At 37.0% G+C, this 18529-nt stretch overlaps 1 pseudogene; it reads left to right on the top strand.

Moving 5' to 3' along the window:
• The first annotated feature begins 4195 nt into the window (after positions 1–4195).
• LOC138349702 (transcription elongation factor SPT6-like) overlaps positions 4196–18529 on the top strand; it is a 27399-nt pseudogene continuing 13065 nt past the window's right edge.

Genomic DNA, 18529 nt, shown 5'->3' with positions numbered 1-18529 from the left:
CGATAGCCTGAGATTTTAGGTTCTAATCCGGCTCGAAGCAAGCTCTCCTGTAGTATCAGGATGTCTATGCCTTTGGTTGCTGCTATGCATTGCAAGTGTTGCAATTTAGTGCGCAGTCCTTGCGCATTCCATTGCAGGATCTTTAGAATTCTAGGTTCTTGGAATGTGCTGATAATTCCGTGGTATCCATGGAGTCTGATGAAGACGCCATGGAAGTTGCAATTGGGGTATAGGTTCTTAGTGGTCCTGAAATTGCCTCATCAATGTCGCTTTCCGACGACCTGGACTCTATCTGCTTTTTATGGGGGTGCCTTTTGCCCTGCTGTCTTGACGGTATGGATATTACATATTCGAATTTTTTGAGCTTGTGCTCAATTGTCTTCCGAGTCTCTGTGGTTTGCTTGATTCCATGTGAAGACAGCAGACTTTCGATTAACTCAGTGACCAAAGTTTTGAGCATTGGCCAGAGAGCGTCCAGTTCAGTGGGAGCACTATTTAATGTTGTGCAGGTTGAGGGCCTAGTGGCTTTTAGACCCTTCTCGGTGGTAACTTTGGCACTGGAATTGCTACTCCTATTGGCCCCAGTGTGCTTGCTGGATGAAATGGGAGGCCGACTGCTTTGAACATGAGTCTTGTGTCCTCCATCTTTCTTTTTGTCCTGTACTGTCTTCTCACCCTTCACCATGGCCGATGGTGAAGGGCCGTGTGCCCCCTCTTCCTGAATGGGTAGACCCCACGCGGTTTTAGTGGGCATGGGAGCTGGTATTCGTTTTGGTGGGGGTTTCGGCTCCGCTGTAGGCGTGGTGGGGTTCGTTTGAAGCCTTTTGAGCCTTTCAGGGCATTTCAAGTTCCAGGCATGATGTGCCTTGGAACAATTTGGGCATTTTGCCTGAACAGGGTGGTTTGCCTTGAATTTATCAATACATGTTTTTGTATCATGGGACTGGCTGCAGACTCCGCACCTCACTGGGCGTTGGCAGCCATCTTTGTGATGCCCAAATCTCTGACATCTAAAGCATCTTAGGGGTTCTGGGGTGTAAGGCCTGTGTTGGAACACCCCCCAGATTCCAAGGTCAAGTTTTTCCGGGATCCGTCCTTTTACTGTGAGAAGGACTTGTCGAGTTTCTTGTTTTGTTCGTACTTGGCATCTCTCTGCTGACACCACATAGTTCAGCTTTTCGAGATGGCCAAGGGCCATATGCAAGGGATAATGGAGGACAATGACTTTACTTGTTTTATCCTCTGGTTTCAGTTCCTCACATTTTGCGTAAATTTTTAGAATCGTAGCGGCCGACTCGTCTTTTGGCCTCAGAATGTATTCTCCTTTGAGATTAGGTTTTGCCCTGACCTGGAGCTGGGGGTACTCTTTTTCCAGGTCCACTACAGTAGCGTAGGAAGACTTACCTTCCGTGTGCTGCACTTTGAAGACCGGAAACGTAGATCTAGTCTGAGGCGCTGGGAGAGCTGGAGAAGCTGGAGAGATTAATGGGCGATGGGTCGTCATGGAGTGGCTTGTCCTGTTAGCCTTAGTCACGTGATGCCACTCGCCGTCACTTTCGGAACTGGTGTCCATTATCGATGGTCTTTTCCTACTCTGAGCAGCATTGCTGGATCGATTATAAGTCAATTGGAATTCCATGATGAAATTTCAAATGATCACTTGTGGAGTGGTCTGGTGAGTGAAGGACGTGACGTCTGGTGTACAACTACAACTCTGTCGTGAATATAATAAAACATTATGTTCAAGCGTGGGTTGGATATTTATATGAGTGGGATTAGGTGGATAGGACCTACTTCGCATGGGCCAATAGACCTTCTACTGTTACGTTTATTCTTATGTTCTTATGGAAAGGCGAAGAGTTAAGGGTAAAATGATAGTGGTGTACAAGTGGATGAACTTATATATCAAAGGAGATATTTATAGAGTATTAAAAGTATCAACACAAGACATAACACGAAACAATAGGTATAAATGGCAAGTTGAGGGAAAGTTACTCGAATCTATAATAGCAAATAAAATTCGTCTTCATCTTGAAAAACATAAATTAATAATTGAGTCGCAACATGGTTTTATAAATGGCCTTTCATGTTTAACAAATTTGTTTTCTTTTTATTCTAGCATAGTTGAGGCAGTTGATAGTGGTAAGGATTGTGATGTTGTGTACCTTGACTTTAGCAAAGCCTTTGATACAGTGCCACATGAAAGACTGATTAAAAAGATAGAGGCTCATGGTATTGGGGATGCTATATTAAGCTGGATTAGGGCTTGGCTATACCAAAGGAAACAGAGAGTTAGTATAAATGGAGTCAAGTCAGAGTGGGAAAATGTTGTAAGTGGAGTGCCTCAAGGCTCTATCCTGGGACCTCTGTTGTTTATAATATATATATATATATATATATATGATTTAGATTCAGGTTTGAGTAGCAACATTTGCAAATATGCCGATGATACAAAAATCGGTAGGGAAATTAATTCGGAGGAGGACTCACTATCACTTCAAGTTGATCTAGATAGGGTTTTGAAATGGTCAAAGGATTGGCAGATGCAGTTTAATGCTGATAAATGTAAAGTTCTGAGGTTAGGTAATGATGATAGAGTTACAAGATACGAGCTGGATGGTGTTGAGATTGCGAAGTCGGATTGCGAAAGGGATCTGGGAGTTATGATTAGTAAGAATTTAAAACAAAAGGATCAATGCATAAATGTTCGTAAAAAGGCAAATCGGACACTCGGATTTATTAATCGCAGCGTTAGTAACAAGACACCTGGTGTGGTTCTCAAGCTATATCTTGCTCTAGTTAGGCCCCATTTAGATTATGCAGTTCAGTTTTGGTCGCCAATTTATACAATGGATATAAATTCACTTGAACGTGTCCAGCGTAGGATGACTAAGTTAATTCCCCAAATTAGAAAACTTTCATATGAAGAAAGATTAACAAAGCTTAAGTTGCATTCACTGGAAAGGCGAAGAGTTAGGGGTGACATGATAGAGGTTTACATGTGGGTGAATGGATATAACAAAGCAGATATTAATAGGGTATTAAAAGTATCAACACAAGACAGAACACGAAACAATGGGTATAAATTGGATAAGTTTAGATTTAGGAAAGACTTGGGTAAAGTTTCGCAAACGCATCATTTGTACATAACGTGAAGAAAGCAGTTAACGTTGTAGCCAGTGGATTCATAGCTGTGTGTGTTGCACATTTGTAACTGTGAAATAAACTTGTAATTTTCTTGTTTTCAAAACAAAAACACAAAATACTAACAAATATTTCAATTAAAACGCAGATCAATCATCACAGCTCAATTTCATCACCAATTGCACTGAAAAATGAGAAGAACTTAAAAAAACGAAATGAAAAACAATGAAAAAAGAAACAGATAAACTATATCTACAGATAAACTATATGAAATGAAAAGTATGGTAAACAACACAGCTCAATTCCAACGCAATGTCACACAAAATAATTAAATCAAAATGAAAATATATAAAAATCTATGAAAATTCAATTTATTAATGCAATCGGAAACATTGAAATGGAATCGTAACATATTTTGTATAGCGCGTGTTGCTCTTACGTGCAACAGATGGCGCTGTTTTTCAAAAAGAGCATGTTTTTACAGGTCACAGGTGTGGCATCTAAACAGTAGGTATATAAAAACATGCATGTATTCGAATGGAATGATGTGTCAAAATTTTAAAGCAATCGGTGAAGAACATATGGAGATTACAGCATGTGTTGCTCCTACATATTACAGATAGCGTTGTTTAAAAAAAAAAACATGTTTTTTCCTGTCACAGATGAGGCATGTATATAGTAGGTATATAAAAACACTAGCCTGTTTATATGCAACGTTGTGTCAAAATTTCAAAGCAATCGGTAAAAAGGTTACGAAGATTTCTCTTACATGAAAAACACAGTTTTTAAGAAAAAAAAAACATTTTTTTTCCAGCCACAGACGTGACATCTATATAATATGTATATAAAAATCCGCTCGGAGGCGAATGGAACTTTCGGAGATTAGCGATTTTGAACAAACGAACATTTCCATTTTTATTTATATACATGAGGATCAGTTATCTAAAAAAAAACTTCCATATCAGTATGTTAGATTTGATAAGAACAAAATTAAAGCTATTAATTTAATATTCTTGTATCTTCAGGACTTTAGAGAGAGAGACCACCAATCATGTCCAAGTTCATTTACTCAGAAGCAGAGGAAAGTGAAGAAGAGCAAGAAGAATCTTGCTCTTGCTCTTCTGTATCTTGTAACTCTACCATCATTATCTAGACTCAGAACTTTACATTTATCAGCATTAAACTGCATCTGACAATCCTTTGACTATTTCAAAACCCTATTTAGATCAACTTGAAGTGATAGTGAGTCTTCTTCCGTATTAATTTCCCTACCTATCCTACCGATTTTTGTATCATCGGCAAATTTGCAGATGTTGCTACTCAAACCTTAACCTAAATCATTTATATATATTATAAACATCAGAGGTCCCAGGACAGAGCCTTGAGGCACTCCACTAACAACATTATCCCACTCTGACTTAACCCACATTTATACTAACTCTGTTTCCTTTGGTATAGCCATGCCCTAATCCTACTTAATATAGGACCCCCAATACCATGAGCCTCTATCTTTTTAATCAGTCTTTCATGTGGCACTGTATCATAAGCTTTGCTAAAGTCAAGATACACAACATCACAGTCCTTACCACTATCAACTGCCTCAACTATGCTAGAATAAAAAGATAACAAATTTGTTAAGCATGAACGGCCATTTATAAAAACATTTGCCACTCAATTAATAATTTATGTTTTTTCAAGATGAAGACGAATTTTATTTGCAATTATCGATTCGAGTAACTTTCCCACAATAGACGTTAGGCAAATTGGCCGATAGTTTGACGCAAGTGATCTATCTCCATTCTTAAAAACTGGTATCACATTAGCAACTTTCCAAAACTCTGGCACTCTGCCTGACTCTATTGATTTATTAAATATGGTAGACAGTGGGTCGCGAAGTTCCTCTTTGCATTCTTTAAGCACCCTGGCAAACACTTCATCCGGCCCTGGGGATTTGTTTGGTTTGAGTTTTACTATTTGTTTATTTACAACCTCCCTGGTAACTGCTAAACTAGTCAACCTGTCCTCGTCCCCACCCACATAGACTTGTTCGGCTGAAGGCATATCGTCAAGTTCCTCTTTAGTAAATACAGATATAAAATATTTATTAAAAATACTACGTTTTATACCTTAGTTGTTATTAAGTGTTGAAAATGAAACTAGGTGACTTGACATCAATCACAGTACTGTTAGTGGGCTCAGAAGCTTCCCAGTGCTTAGTTATTATAACATATGGTCTTGCTTCTGTGCTTCCAAGTTTTTGTACCATTATGCCTGGCTTCTGTGCTTCCAAGTTATTATACCATAAAGCCTTGCTTCTGTGCTTCCAAGTTATTATATCATAAAGCCTTGCTTCTGTGCTTCCAAGTTAATATATCCTAAAGCCTTGCTTCTGTGCTTCCAAGTTATTATACCATAAAGCCTTTTGAAATATGCCAGACCTTCAAAACTTCAAGAAATGAAGGGAGTTGTCAGTTGTCAGAATTGTCAGTTGCTTACTTTAAAAACTGCAAAGGTGGTCGTTCTGGAGCCTGTTGAATTTTTGAACTATCTCATCAATATTTTAACTTGCTTAGCTAAATGAACTGTGGGGTTAATTCCTTAAGCCCATTATGTGTCTCTGTAATCTATATTATGGGCTGCATAATAAATGAACTAAACTAAGTAAAACTAATAAGAACAATACAATAAGACTAAAGAACTTTCATCGCATTCATCTCTGGTTATTTATTGATAGATGAAGAGAAAATTCGTGAAGAAAATAAAGACTTCATTAACGACGACGATGAAGAGGATGATGAAGGAGGTTCGGGGTCAGATAGTGAAAAGTATGGCAAACGAAAACGGCTGAAGGACGATGAAGATAAAACAAACTACCTCGATGATGATGATATTGATCTTATTGAGGAGAACACTGGTATGAAACTTGACAGAAAGGTTAGTTTTCTCCAATAATTATTGTAATATATATTTTGTTTATATTTATACAAGTTTCTGTACAGGATAGAAAAAGATAATTTACATTTTTGTGTTTTAAAGAATGAAAAGAACTTGAATTTCACACCGTTTAGATGAATTAGAAACAAAATTGGGAAACCATTATTGCTTCTGCTGGCATATATATAAGTAGAGAAATATAATTTAAGATTAATTTCTGATATATATCTAATATATTTAATATATTTATATTTCAATTATATAAAAGTGTATTTATATAATACACAGTATACAGTATTTTTCAGAGTGAATGTTTTAAAAATAAGTTTTGGACAATTATATAATTTTTATGGTAAAATTTTAGTCAAAATTTTGATTAAATTTTCCTAGAAATATATGCTGATTCCAATTATAGCAAAAGCCAATTCTGCTGTCTTGTAAATTCAAGATCTTACTAGATTTAAATAAATTTTAAAAAATGTTCATTTAAAAAAGGGTTGACCAATATATAAAAAAAAAGTTGTACTTTTAAACGTTTGACTGCTTCATAATATTGGCTGCCTCACTGACTTGGAGGTTGTGCTACAATGATAACCTAAGTAAGTCTCATCATCTAAGGTATAACCAAACCCTTGAATCATTTGAATGGTTTCGTGAGCGTGTAACATACTAAATCTCTAAATAAGATACTAAATTTACTAACATACTAAATAAGAACTATAATTCTAGCATAGTACTATAGATTGTCTTCAGGACAATTTTTTGTGTATGAATTAATGTATATATGTCTTGAATTTTTGTTTCACAGAGAAAGTATAAGCGTTTGAAGAGGATTGTGGATGAAGAATCTGACGTAGAAGAGGAAGATGTGCAGGGTCAGATTCGAAGAGAGATCTTCGAGGATTCAGACGTAAGTAAATCTCTGGAGTTTATGTTGTATTCAGTGCCACTTTATATGCATAAGCAATTTATATGTTTATAAATTGTTTGTTTTCTGACGATGTTCATTATGAGGTACCCTGTGTACTCACCTTACCCTAGTTGTGTTGGAGGGGATTAAGCTTCGGCTCTTTGGTCCCGCCCCTCAACTATTAATCTCAGTGCTTCTCGAGCACTGCTTCCTAAGATCCTCGAGCTCTATCATAACTGCATTTAAAACTGTGGAGTTAGCCTCCACCACATTATTTTCATTTACTAACTACTCTGACACTGTAAGAGTTTTTTCTAATGTTTCTGTGGCTTATTTGGATACGCAGCTTCCCCCTGTATCCTCTTATGCGTATTCATCACATGTTAAATAATCCACCTGGTCTACCCTGTCGGTTCTCCTAAGAATTTTGTATGTGATGATCATGTCTCCCTTAGCTCTTCCATGTCGTTTGTAGTGTGTGATGTTTATTATGAGACACTGTGTGTGATGCTATCTTTCGGTCATTCTTCTTTGTTCTGCTCTAGTGGGTTAGAAATTTTGAATACAGTAAAATAGTTCGAGTGTGCCTTTTAGTCTATCCCTCTTACCTGCATAATTGACACTTTAATGAGAGATATTTCGTTATTGCTTAAATATTATTAGTTGTTTGATTCTGTTTCCTTCGTCTGTCATTCATAACTTTAATATCTGGTACCACAGGATGAGGAGGAGGATGGGGCCTCCGCTCTCCACCCTCCACAGCACCCTGAAATGTACGCGTCAGAGGAGGAAGAGTCTGATGAAGAGAATTTCATTGTTGATGACAAGACACCCAATGTCAAACAGGAGAGGATGGCTATGCTTGAACCTGGTGGAATGGAGGTTGCCCGTGAAATATTCGGCGGTGATTATCATTTTGAGGACTTTGAACAACATAAAGGTATGTGTTTTGTCAAATTTAAATGTAAATTAAATTATAATGTGGCAGGCTAGGTATGTCACACTATTCTCACTTCTCAGATGTACAATCTGAGAAGTTTTCCTTCTTCCTGTTCTCACTCCAGGATTGGAGAGACATCTTTTATTTTGACATTATATTTTGTGTATTTTATTATTGCAGTTTGCTCTCTCTCTCTCTCTCTCTCTCTCTCTCTCTCTCTCTCTCTCTCTCTCTCTCTCTCTCTCTCTCTCTCTCTCTCTCTCTCTCTCTCTCTCTCTCTCTCTCTCTCTCTCTCTCTCTCTCTCTCTCTCTCTCTCTCTCTCTCTCTCTCTCTCTCTCTCTCTCTCTCCTCTCTCTCTCTCTCTCTCTCTCTCTCTCTCTCTCTCTCTCTCTCTCTCTCTCTCTCTCTCTCTCTCTCTCTCTCTCTCTCTCTCTCTCTCTCTCTCTCTCTCTCTCTCTCCTCCCTCTCTCTCTCTCTCTCTCTCTCTCTCTCTCACTCTCTCTCTCTCTCTCTCTCTCTCTCTCTCTCTCTCTCTCTCTCTCCTCTCTCTCTCTCTCTCTCTCTCTCTCTCTCTCTCTCTCTCTCTCTCTCTCTCTCTCTCTCTCTCTCCTCTCTCTCTCTCTCTCTCTCTCTCTCTCTCTCTCTCTCTCTCTCTCTCTCTCTCTCTCTCTCTCTCTCTCTCTCTCTCTCTCTCTCTCTCTCCTCTCTCTCTCTCTCTCTCTCTCTCTCTCTCTCTCTCTCTCTCTCTCTCTCTCTCTCTCTCTCTCTCTCTCTCTCTCTCTCTCTCTCTCTCTCTCTCTCTCTCTCCTCTCTCTCTCTCTCTCTCCTCTCTCTCTCTCTCTCTCTCTCTCTCTCTCTCTCTCTCTCTCTCTCTCTCTCTCTCTCTCTCTCTCTCTCTCTCTCTCTCTCTCTCTCTCCTCTCTCTAAGTTGGAAAAACAATTTGAAAAAACTTTTATGTGGACAATCAAACCTACATTTCAACCATCAGCGTCGTTGTGCCTTGCATTTTCACTCAATGGGAGATTTTGCTGCCCAACAAAAATATTCATAATATTGACTAGAAGTTTAAAAAGTTTTCTTTAATTTAATAACAAATTCGATACTTGCATGCAGGATCTTAAATATTTACCCTCTAATTTCTTATGTTGTAATATTCATGTTTTTTGTATTCAAAAAAGAATGGGAGGAGCGTGAAAATGATGATGATGACCATGAGAACGATGAAAAAGGCGATGAGGGACGAGAGCATCCCCGAGGTCGCAAGGATCGCGGGAATCAAGTCAAGAAGACTATCTTTGAGGTATGTTATGAGGAGCAACTGCAAGCCACAAGATTTTTCACTCATTGTGTAATTATCATTAAGGAAGGCATTTATATTTTCACAACGGCCAGAGAGAGGCTGTTGTTTGTGTAGAATATGTTAATAAAGACAATGTGGGAAGTTATGAATAAAAGATATGAATTAAGAGTGAAGGAAGAGTGCGTCGATGTGGGTCAGTTCATTGTACATAAAATTAGAGCGAAGATTATTTTGGCTAATTTGAGGGCAAGAAGGTCAAGATACATACTACATGTATGTAGAAGGTATACTACATGTGAGTGTGATGGAGCAAGAATTTCGTGGTCGGGAAAAAAGATGCAGTTTATTGAGGGCCAAAATGTTTAAATCTTGTTTACGTTAATTTACAAGACGCAGTACACTCAATGTAAAAGGTGAGTGTACTTGCTCACCTTTTGAAAGGCTTGAAGCGAAAGACTTGCTTGATGTGAAAGATATGGTGACCTGTAAATCATTCTCATCTTCAAAAACAAAACAGTCCTATATTCTACTTGTTTGGTATAATGAGAATACTTACCTCCTGCAAGAAGATTTTCGGGCAGGGAGGCAGCAAATATTATTTAACCTGTCTCAGTAGTAATTTGGGCACCTGGATATAATTAGTTTTAGATCATGAACTAGGGAAAAGTGCTGCTGAATATCATAGGCGGTTGTCGTACCTGGCTTGAGGCATTTAATCTCAACCCGACCTACATCATGAAAGTAGGAGACAAAATGGTGGTGGTGATAAAGATCAAGTTAATGAGTGTGTGGCAACATTAATTACGCATACAAATATAAATGCTATTCTTTCAGGTATTTGAACCTAGTGAATTAGAGCGAGGCCATTTGACTGACCAAGATCATCAAATCCGGAAGCTGGATATTCCCGAGAGATTCCAGCTGAGGCGGATACCTGTGACTCGCACCCGTGGAGATGGTGACGATCGCTCAGCAGATAAAGAGCTGACTCAAGAAGCCAAGTGGATTTATCACCATGCATTCTTCAGGCCATTTATATCCAATCAGGTAGTTAATTTGTTTTTGTTGAAAAGTATAAATAATAAGAATATACATGTATTTCTTCTCAATTTGATGCGCAGGGCTAAAGTTCCTTCAAATTCCAATACATAATGCAATAGTGGCACCTGTTCTACAGATATGACACTAACTGTTGAGTTTATTACCTCCCAGCAGCACTTTTAACCAAGTCTGAGCCTGTGTATGGCTACTGCAATGTCTTTGGATAACTTTTTGGTACCCAGTGGCTGTCCGTACCGCATCGCAGTGGGTCTTCCTTCCGGTACTTTGGCTCTATGTAAAAGTCGCTCTGTGGCGACTTTTGATAGTTGGGAGTATTTCTTCTTGATTTGATCCTTAATCTGTGAAAAACTTGGTGGTATTTGAACCTGTACAGCAGGTAGAGCCGTGGCAGTTTCTGCTAGTTAGTCTGCCTTTCATTACCATCTATTCCAATGTGACTGATTGACAGTCCTAGATTGTGTGCTTCTTTTCCTTTATGTAGGATTTCAGTGATAAGTTGTATATTATCTCTGATGAATAACAATGCCTGGAACGAAGATTTAGATTCGATATGAATGCTGACATCATGTAAATTATTCGCAATTGCATAATTTCTGGCCTTCTTCAGGGCATATAACTATGATGCAATGCAACCATGATGCTTCTGAAAGCTTCATGGTTGTTAGTGTGAACTGCTGCCCCAGCATATCTCTTTCTTGATCAACTGATCCATCTGTGAAGATGAAAGTGGTGTTTGGTCGTGAGATAATTTCCATTTTTGTTCTATAACTGCTTTGAGGGTCTGAGAGTCCCATGCTGATGTTTTAACTGATAATCCTTCAATGATTATCTAGACTAGATTTTTACCATGGAAGCTGCCGAATGTGTTAATATGGTTTATCATCTCTTTTTTTTTATTAGTCCTTTTTTTCTGGAATCTTTCAGGTCCACTTTCTGTAGAGATCAGATTATCCGTCCATCCACTTGTTCTATATTGAAGGTTTCTCTGTAGCGTTCTGTGAAAGCTCTCTTTGATTGACTGTCTGGCGGTGATTCCAAAAATTTTTGCTGTTATGATGGCTATTCTTTGATCCTGTTTTCTAACGCTGGTAAGTTGGTTTCCATTCTTAGATTCTCTCGACGTGTCCATATAGGTTCTCCCATCACTGAGGTGGAGTTGTAATGTAAGAGCTGGAGCAGCATAGCCAATGAGTGACTTAACTGCCTGCAAAAACGTAGTCCATTTTGAGTACTAGCAAAAATGCACTATCTCTAAGACTTGTCAGGAAGAACACAGCTGAGTGTTCAGCGATGGCTCTTTTTCGATGCAGAAGATATTCAATTTCTCGAATGAATTTCAACTGGTTGTCCATTATGACTCCAAGGTATTAAAAAGAGGTAACCAACTCAATTTCGTGTCCTTGTATTGCGAATCTGTTGTCGTGAATTGTCATTTTAACGGCCATTGTTTTGGTATTATTGCTGTTTATTTTCAGTGCTATGCGTTCCGCTTCCCTGTTGATTATCTCTAGGCATTTTTGTGTATGGTTCATGGCGTCTTTGCCATTGATGATGACCACAAAGTCGTCGGCAATAAATTATACAACAATACTATTATTTTGTACAGGAGGGGCGTGAAAAGGCAAGGCATGGCTCGCACAAGGATACTAATACTATCCAGAAAATATACAACGCCCTGGACTTGATGAGGAACCAAACCTTCGAAATTCCATTTATAGCCTTTTATAGGAAGGAAGAGGTCTGCCCTGAATTAAACATTCGTGATTTATGGAAAATCTATCGTTGGGATGAAAAGGTATTGATACTAAATATCAACTTAATTATATCAGATAAATCATTTATGAAAAATATCAACTTAGTTATATCAGATAAAGCGTTCGAAATTTGACGTTTAATAATCTTTTATTCTCTAGGAAAATTTAAATTTGTGGAATGAACTTTTTTTTAAGATATGCTAAAAGATTCTGTATATGATATATTGAAACAGTGCCTGATCATGATGCAGCACAGGTTTGAACTACAACCAATTTGTCTGATACGTGTGATAAAGCACGTCGCAGCTTTAAAATGCAAAGAGCCAGCATCAAGGGTTCGACAGACAACCTAGATGCTGAACTTGTATCCATTATAAATTACAGATTGACACGAATTATCTACAATTTTATATCATGAATTTTAAATGAAGAATAAGTATTGTAATTATTAAAGATGCACAAATCAATAATGCACTAACCCTTAAATACTTAACTTGTAAATTTTTTCACAGTGGTGTCAACTGAAGTATCGCAAGGAGAACTTGCGGTCACTCTTCCAGTCAATGAGAGAATACCAAGGTGATCACATCACGAAGGACCCAGATGGTTCACATATAGAAAATATGCGTATTCTTCAGGAGGAGGACATTGTAAGGTGAGATGACATATTACATTATGTAAAACACTTGCCGTTATGCCATTATGTAAAACATTTATTCAAGTCTGGGGATGACATGAGTCTGGGGATTCATGTACTGGTGGAGTATGACCCCAGTTTCTATTCAGAGTTACACAATATTCGGACTCGTCACTTGCGCCAACTAACTGTAGCCTAACATGATCCTAGCAGTTACTATATAGCACTATCGCGTGGATGTTTGTGCGAACATATATAAGTACGAACAAGCCTGAATGGTCCCCAGGCATGTAGTTTTCAGGGGCCGGATTCAGGAAGGTACTTACGAAGGTTTTTCCTCTTAGCTAAGAGCGAATTCCTTCTTAGCGCCTTCGTGGCGGCTAGGTCCGTATTCAAGTAGGTACCCTAAGTGGAAAAACCTTCGTAAGTTCATTCCGGGATTTAAGTGTGGTTTCGACCACTCGTAGCTTTACGTAAACTGGATATAAGTCATTTTTTCTCTACTACATAACACTGGGATCGATTTATGATATTGGAACATGACCAAAATATTATAGCTGGTGAATCTAGTGAAGAGGAATCCTTCGTGTTAGTTATATATGCATTCTCTGCTTGAAACTTGAAGTAAATATGTGTTTGATGATAGTAGAATTACTTTTATAATAGCAAGATATTATACCAGTAGTTATTAAGTAAATAAACACTGGTGAACATGAAATATGAGAGAAGGTGATGAGCCCTGCCTGATGGGATCATTTACTATCACCAAATGCCCCTGTTCACCTAGTAGTAAGGGTGTACCTTAGCTATACATACCCATTTCTAATTTATTTAGTTTGGTTTTATTTTGAAATTAAATCTGGGTGAGACATAAAATAAAAATATGCTGCACAAATGATGTTAGGTAAGGAGAAGGGTAAAAATGTCACAAACTTTATTCATTGAATACTTAAAGCTATAATTATGACTATATACTGTAGATTATTAAAAAAAAGAGAGGGAAGTAGGGGTCCAAAACCTCTTCCTGTTATACAATTTGGGTGTGGAACAAGTAATTATCAAAAGAAGGCACCATGCTGGGAAGGCTATGTAGCAGTAAGGCAGTGAGGTGAGGCAGCTACTTATTTGAGAAATGCTTATTTTATTTACCTTATAAGCTGAGGCAACTTATTTTATTTGAGGAATACTCAGCTGATTCCTCTACATTTAGCATGGAACAAATTTGTGTCCAAGACCTCTTCCTGTTACTCAATTTGGCTGTGTGTAACCAAACTAGAAGTGCTCTACAAATCAAGGGACCCAGAATGTGGAATGACCTCCCGAATCATGTCAAAGGCTGTACCTCTCTCAACCAGTTTAAGAGTTAAACCAAGTACTGCCTAATTAACTCCATGTAACCTAACTTACCTCCTAAATGTCAACCCATGTCTTGCTATTTTTTAAACAACGCTGTTCACCAACATGTGCAATTGCTGAGTTATGCTATGTTAACCCCCCTTTTTGTATTTTTTATTCCTTCTTTCAACACAATTTATACCTAATTCCGATTACTAAGTTTTAGTCTGTGTTTTTTCCCCCACACCTTGCCCGAAATGCTATGAGTATTAGTGGCTTTAGGTATTGTATGTACTAGCTCTGTCTATAAATCCAACATTATGTTTTTAAATCAACTGAATACTTTTCCTGAATAAAATGTATTTATTATTTATTTTTTAATCAGTAAGTATTAAAAGAAGGCACCAAGCTGGGAAGGCTATGTAGCACCATTGTGTGTAACAATAAACCAAATTTTTTTTAACAAATAATGCACCTGTATGGTAAAACAAATCCTGTCAGCTGTAAAAATATTGATGCAGTTATTTAAATGAAAAATATAATGAAAGAAATATTACTGGTTTATTTTTATCCTATCTTTTTGTACTGTACAGTATATCCAAGGAAGTGAAAAATTGAGACATAATACACAATTTAATGAATGATTAGCATGGATTAGCAGTTCAAAAGAAATATGACTTGTATTACATATCAACATGAGATCTTAATGATCCATGGTCAACATGATTTAATAAGGATAATACAGTACTGTATTTGTAATAATACAAACTATAATTTAAAATCTTTATTACTGATTTTTTTTATTAAGAAGATTAGGTATACACAGCAATGTGCTGCTACCCTATTCTATATGGAATATTACACAGTGTAGATAAAAAACTAGCTATAAGTTTATCTAATACTCCCATCTCACAGGATGGTTAGACATACTGTACATGGAATCAATTTAGAAAATACCAGCCTCAATACAAAAAACAAATCAACTCTGACTAAACAACTTTAAGCAATTTTCACAAGAGGTAAGCACTGAATCATGGAAACATTATATTATAATTACTCTTACCAGTTTCTACAAAACTCCTCTCAAACAATGTATTTTTAAACATGTTTAGGTATACACAGTAATGTGCTGCTTCCCTATTCTGTCTAAAGGACCACACAGTGTAGATCAAAAACCAGCTACAAGCTCACCTCACAGGATGGCCAGTCATACATGGAATTAGGAGAGAACAAAATACTTAATGCTGATCTATTAGCCTCCACTGGCAAAATCTGGGTGCAGCACAAGAATATCTTCCAATATTCCTGAGTGTATGAAGTAATTACAGAGCTCAAAATACCTCATACCATTTGGTATGAAGTCACTGATAACAGGACAATCACAGATATAGTGTTGGAGAGTATGTTCTCTCAAGTAGGACTGAAAACGGATGTTTTTTCCACCAAGAGGGCTATAAACCCATGGAACCGCCTACCCGCTGAAGCCGTAAATGCCAAATTCCAGCTAAAAAATATAATTAAGACAATTGGCGGGCCCTTCAACAAGCCGCCGGCTTTCTGTTCTCTTCGAGGTCACTAGATAGTTAGTGGCCCTTGGGTAAATTCAGTAAATATATACAATAATTGTCAGCGCATCTTCCGAGCAACAAGGACAGCTACACAGTATCTCTTAGAATTACGTAGGTAAACAACAAATGTAACATATTTGTTTACTACAATGTCGGTGCTGGCTGTAGAAGTTGAAAAAACATTGTTTTACTTCGAAATATACTAATTTTATAAGAAAATTCGACGTAAATAGGAGGCAGTAGAGCTGCGATAAGCCAGCGCTAAATCTTCAATATGAAGAATGTTGCTGCTCTCTGATTGGCCAAACGAAACACAGTAGTGACCTCTATCGGCACGCAGGTGAACCAACAATTTTTCTTCCTAAGTATACCTTATTGAATAGCACCTAAGCATCTTCTTAGGGCGCACTTAGGAACCTTCGTAGCAAACCCACTTACGAAGAAATACACAGAGCTTCCTGAATCTAGGTCCAGGAGGATATATAAATAATATAGGCGCTGGAACAAAATAACTTCTAATATTCTGGTGTTAAATGGCATTTAATTTTTTTAAAATATTATTGCTTGCCTTAAATCAAGCAATGATATTAAACATTTTGTTTTATTTTCCAGAATTGAGGAGATTGAAACTTCAGAACAGTTCAATGATTATTACAAATTTTTCCTGCTTCACTATGGCAAAGATCAGCTATCAATGCGTGACCACATGAATACCAAGCACAGGAAGCAGAGAACCACACCAAGAGTCACTAGGGGTTTTAAGGAGCATGATCATGGTGAACGGGACCAAAATGGTGCTGGTATTGAGGATGGGAAGATACAGAGGAAAGTAGATGAATATGAGGATACAGAGGATGCAGATGAATATGAGAAGAGTGGTAATAATAAAAACAAGAAAGGTTCATTGAGAGCTAATGAGGATGTAGAAAAAGAGTTGGAGATAGAAATAGAAGAACAAATGGAGGAAGAAAATCACGAATCTGAGGAAGACTCTGAGTCTTTGAGAAGAATTGTTCGAAAACACGAGTATGAACTTCTGCGGAAGGCTGGTATTGGTGAGTATCTTTTTGCATGATTGCTTCAATGCCCCCATTAGGTTACTTAGTTCAAGTTTGGCCTCCATATTATAGAACTGAAATATTTTCTCTTGAATCCATACAGAGAAGGATGATTGATGCCAGGTATTAGGAAACCTCTCTTATGAAGAGAGATATAAAAGAGATCTTATATCTAGAAAAGATATAGAGATATAGAAAAGATATAGAAAAATTATGAGTAAGAGGTAACATAAAAGAGATGATTGAGATTGGGACATTGATATTGCTTTGAGGCATTGTTAGAAGTATTATTTTTTTCTTTCTAATGTTAAAATATGAATAAAAAACTTTTATTACAATCTTTCTAATAAATATATATGTATATGACATACTATGGCCGGGATTGAGTGAGGAAGTGCAGCAGTAAACAGGTGTTGTCAGCGGTGTTCTTATGCCTCGTTCGAGGCTGGAATTGTCGCCAAGATAATTTTACTTAATTATTTCAGTGTCTGATTAAATTTAAATTTTTGGTTTCTTGCAGTAATATTGAAGATAAATATTCAATTTAATAAATGTGTGTAAATAACGAAAATTAACACGAAAATTTGATAAATGCATGCTAGACATGAATATTATGAAGATTAAACCACACACCAGAAGATGAGGAGACGACGACGTTTCGACCACCATTATCGACTATATTAATTATCGATTATTATTATTATAGACACATTAATGATTGCGACAATCGAATTGATAATGGTCATCAGGCTTGCCACGCATATTTTGAACGTAATTCTTATAGCACGCATACAATATAATTTTTGTCGAAGTTCTTACCATTTTTTTTCCACGTGCGGTGTTGCATTGGGCTCAATATTATTATTTGTCATAGAACGCGTATAGATAGATTAGTGTCACTAATTAGTTAAATATCATATTCTTATGAAAATTTATATTCTTAACTGTATGATCAAATAATCATTCTTCTTTTACTGATACGACACTATATGCACACTCATATATCTTCATTTTTGTGCACTTTAACGAACCACGAAGAGCATAAATTCCGTGATTTGAATTTAGATTTGGTTTGTATCATTGTTTATCTAGTTGTTAGCATAAACAATATTACATAACAAAGTAACCAGTGAAATGCAATATTCATAACACATTTTTAACCATTAACTTGTTTAAAATTTAAATTATTTTTTGTTATTGATTCCAAACTCAAACTTTCAGAGTCACTTACAAATAAATTTGGCCTGACTGCTGAGCAGTTTGGTGAGAACCTACGTGATAAGTATCAGAGGTTTGATGTTCAACAGTGGCCAGAGGACCCCACGAGGGAAGCTAAGCAGCTCATTTCCAAGTAAGTAATGAGATAGTTGAATGATTTATCTGTAAATATACAGCTACTGGTTCTAATCACGAAATCACGTACAGCTAATCACGAAAAATAAACACGTGATATAAAAACGTGATATAAAAATCTGAACCCTCTCAATTCTGGCACTAATAACGTTGCAAAACACGACTAAAAACTCACTCCTGATTTAATCCATCACTAAAAAAGGACTCTCAATTCACTAATTTAACCGCATCATCCTACTGAAAGTGTAAAATAAATCAAGGATATAGTTAAGACAAATGGATAGAATTTTAGCATTCCTTTGCGCTATGAATGTGCAAATGGCTAGAGATGAAGGGGTTTTGCCTAAATTTTGCCCCTTTTGTTCAACGTTTTCCATATATTTGAATTAAAGAATGTGGGTAATAAAAAGAGGACAGAACTCCTGAAAATGTCCTTAAATCTCAGCAATATGGTAAAATAAATATTTTGTAGATATTATATAGTTATTACTTCATTACACTAAAAGTATTTTTATTAAGTATTCTTTTTTAT

Source organism: Procambarus clarkii, chromosome 52 (assembly GCF_040958095.1).
Source record: "Procambarus clarkii isolate CNS0578487 chromosome 52, FALCON_Pclarkii_2.0, whole genome shotgun sequence".
In the NCBI taxonomy this organism is placed as follows: domain Eukaryota; kingdom Metazoa; phylum Arthropoda; class Malacostraca; order Decapoda; family Cambaridae; genus Procambarus; species Procambarus clarkii.
Note: the sequence above shows the minus strand (reverse complement) of the source record. Positions and strands in the feature narration are given on the sequence as shown.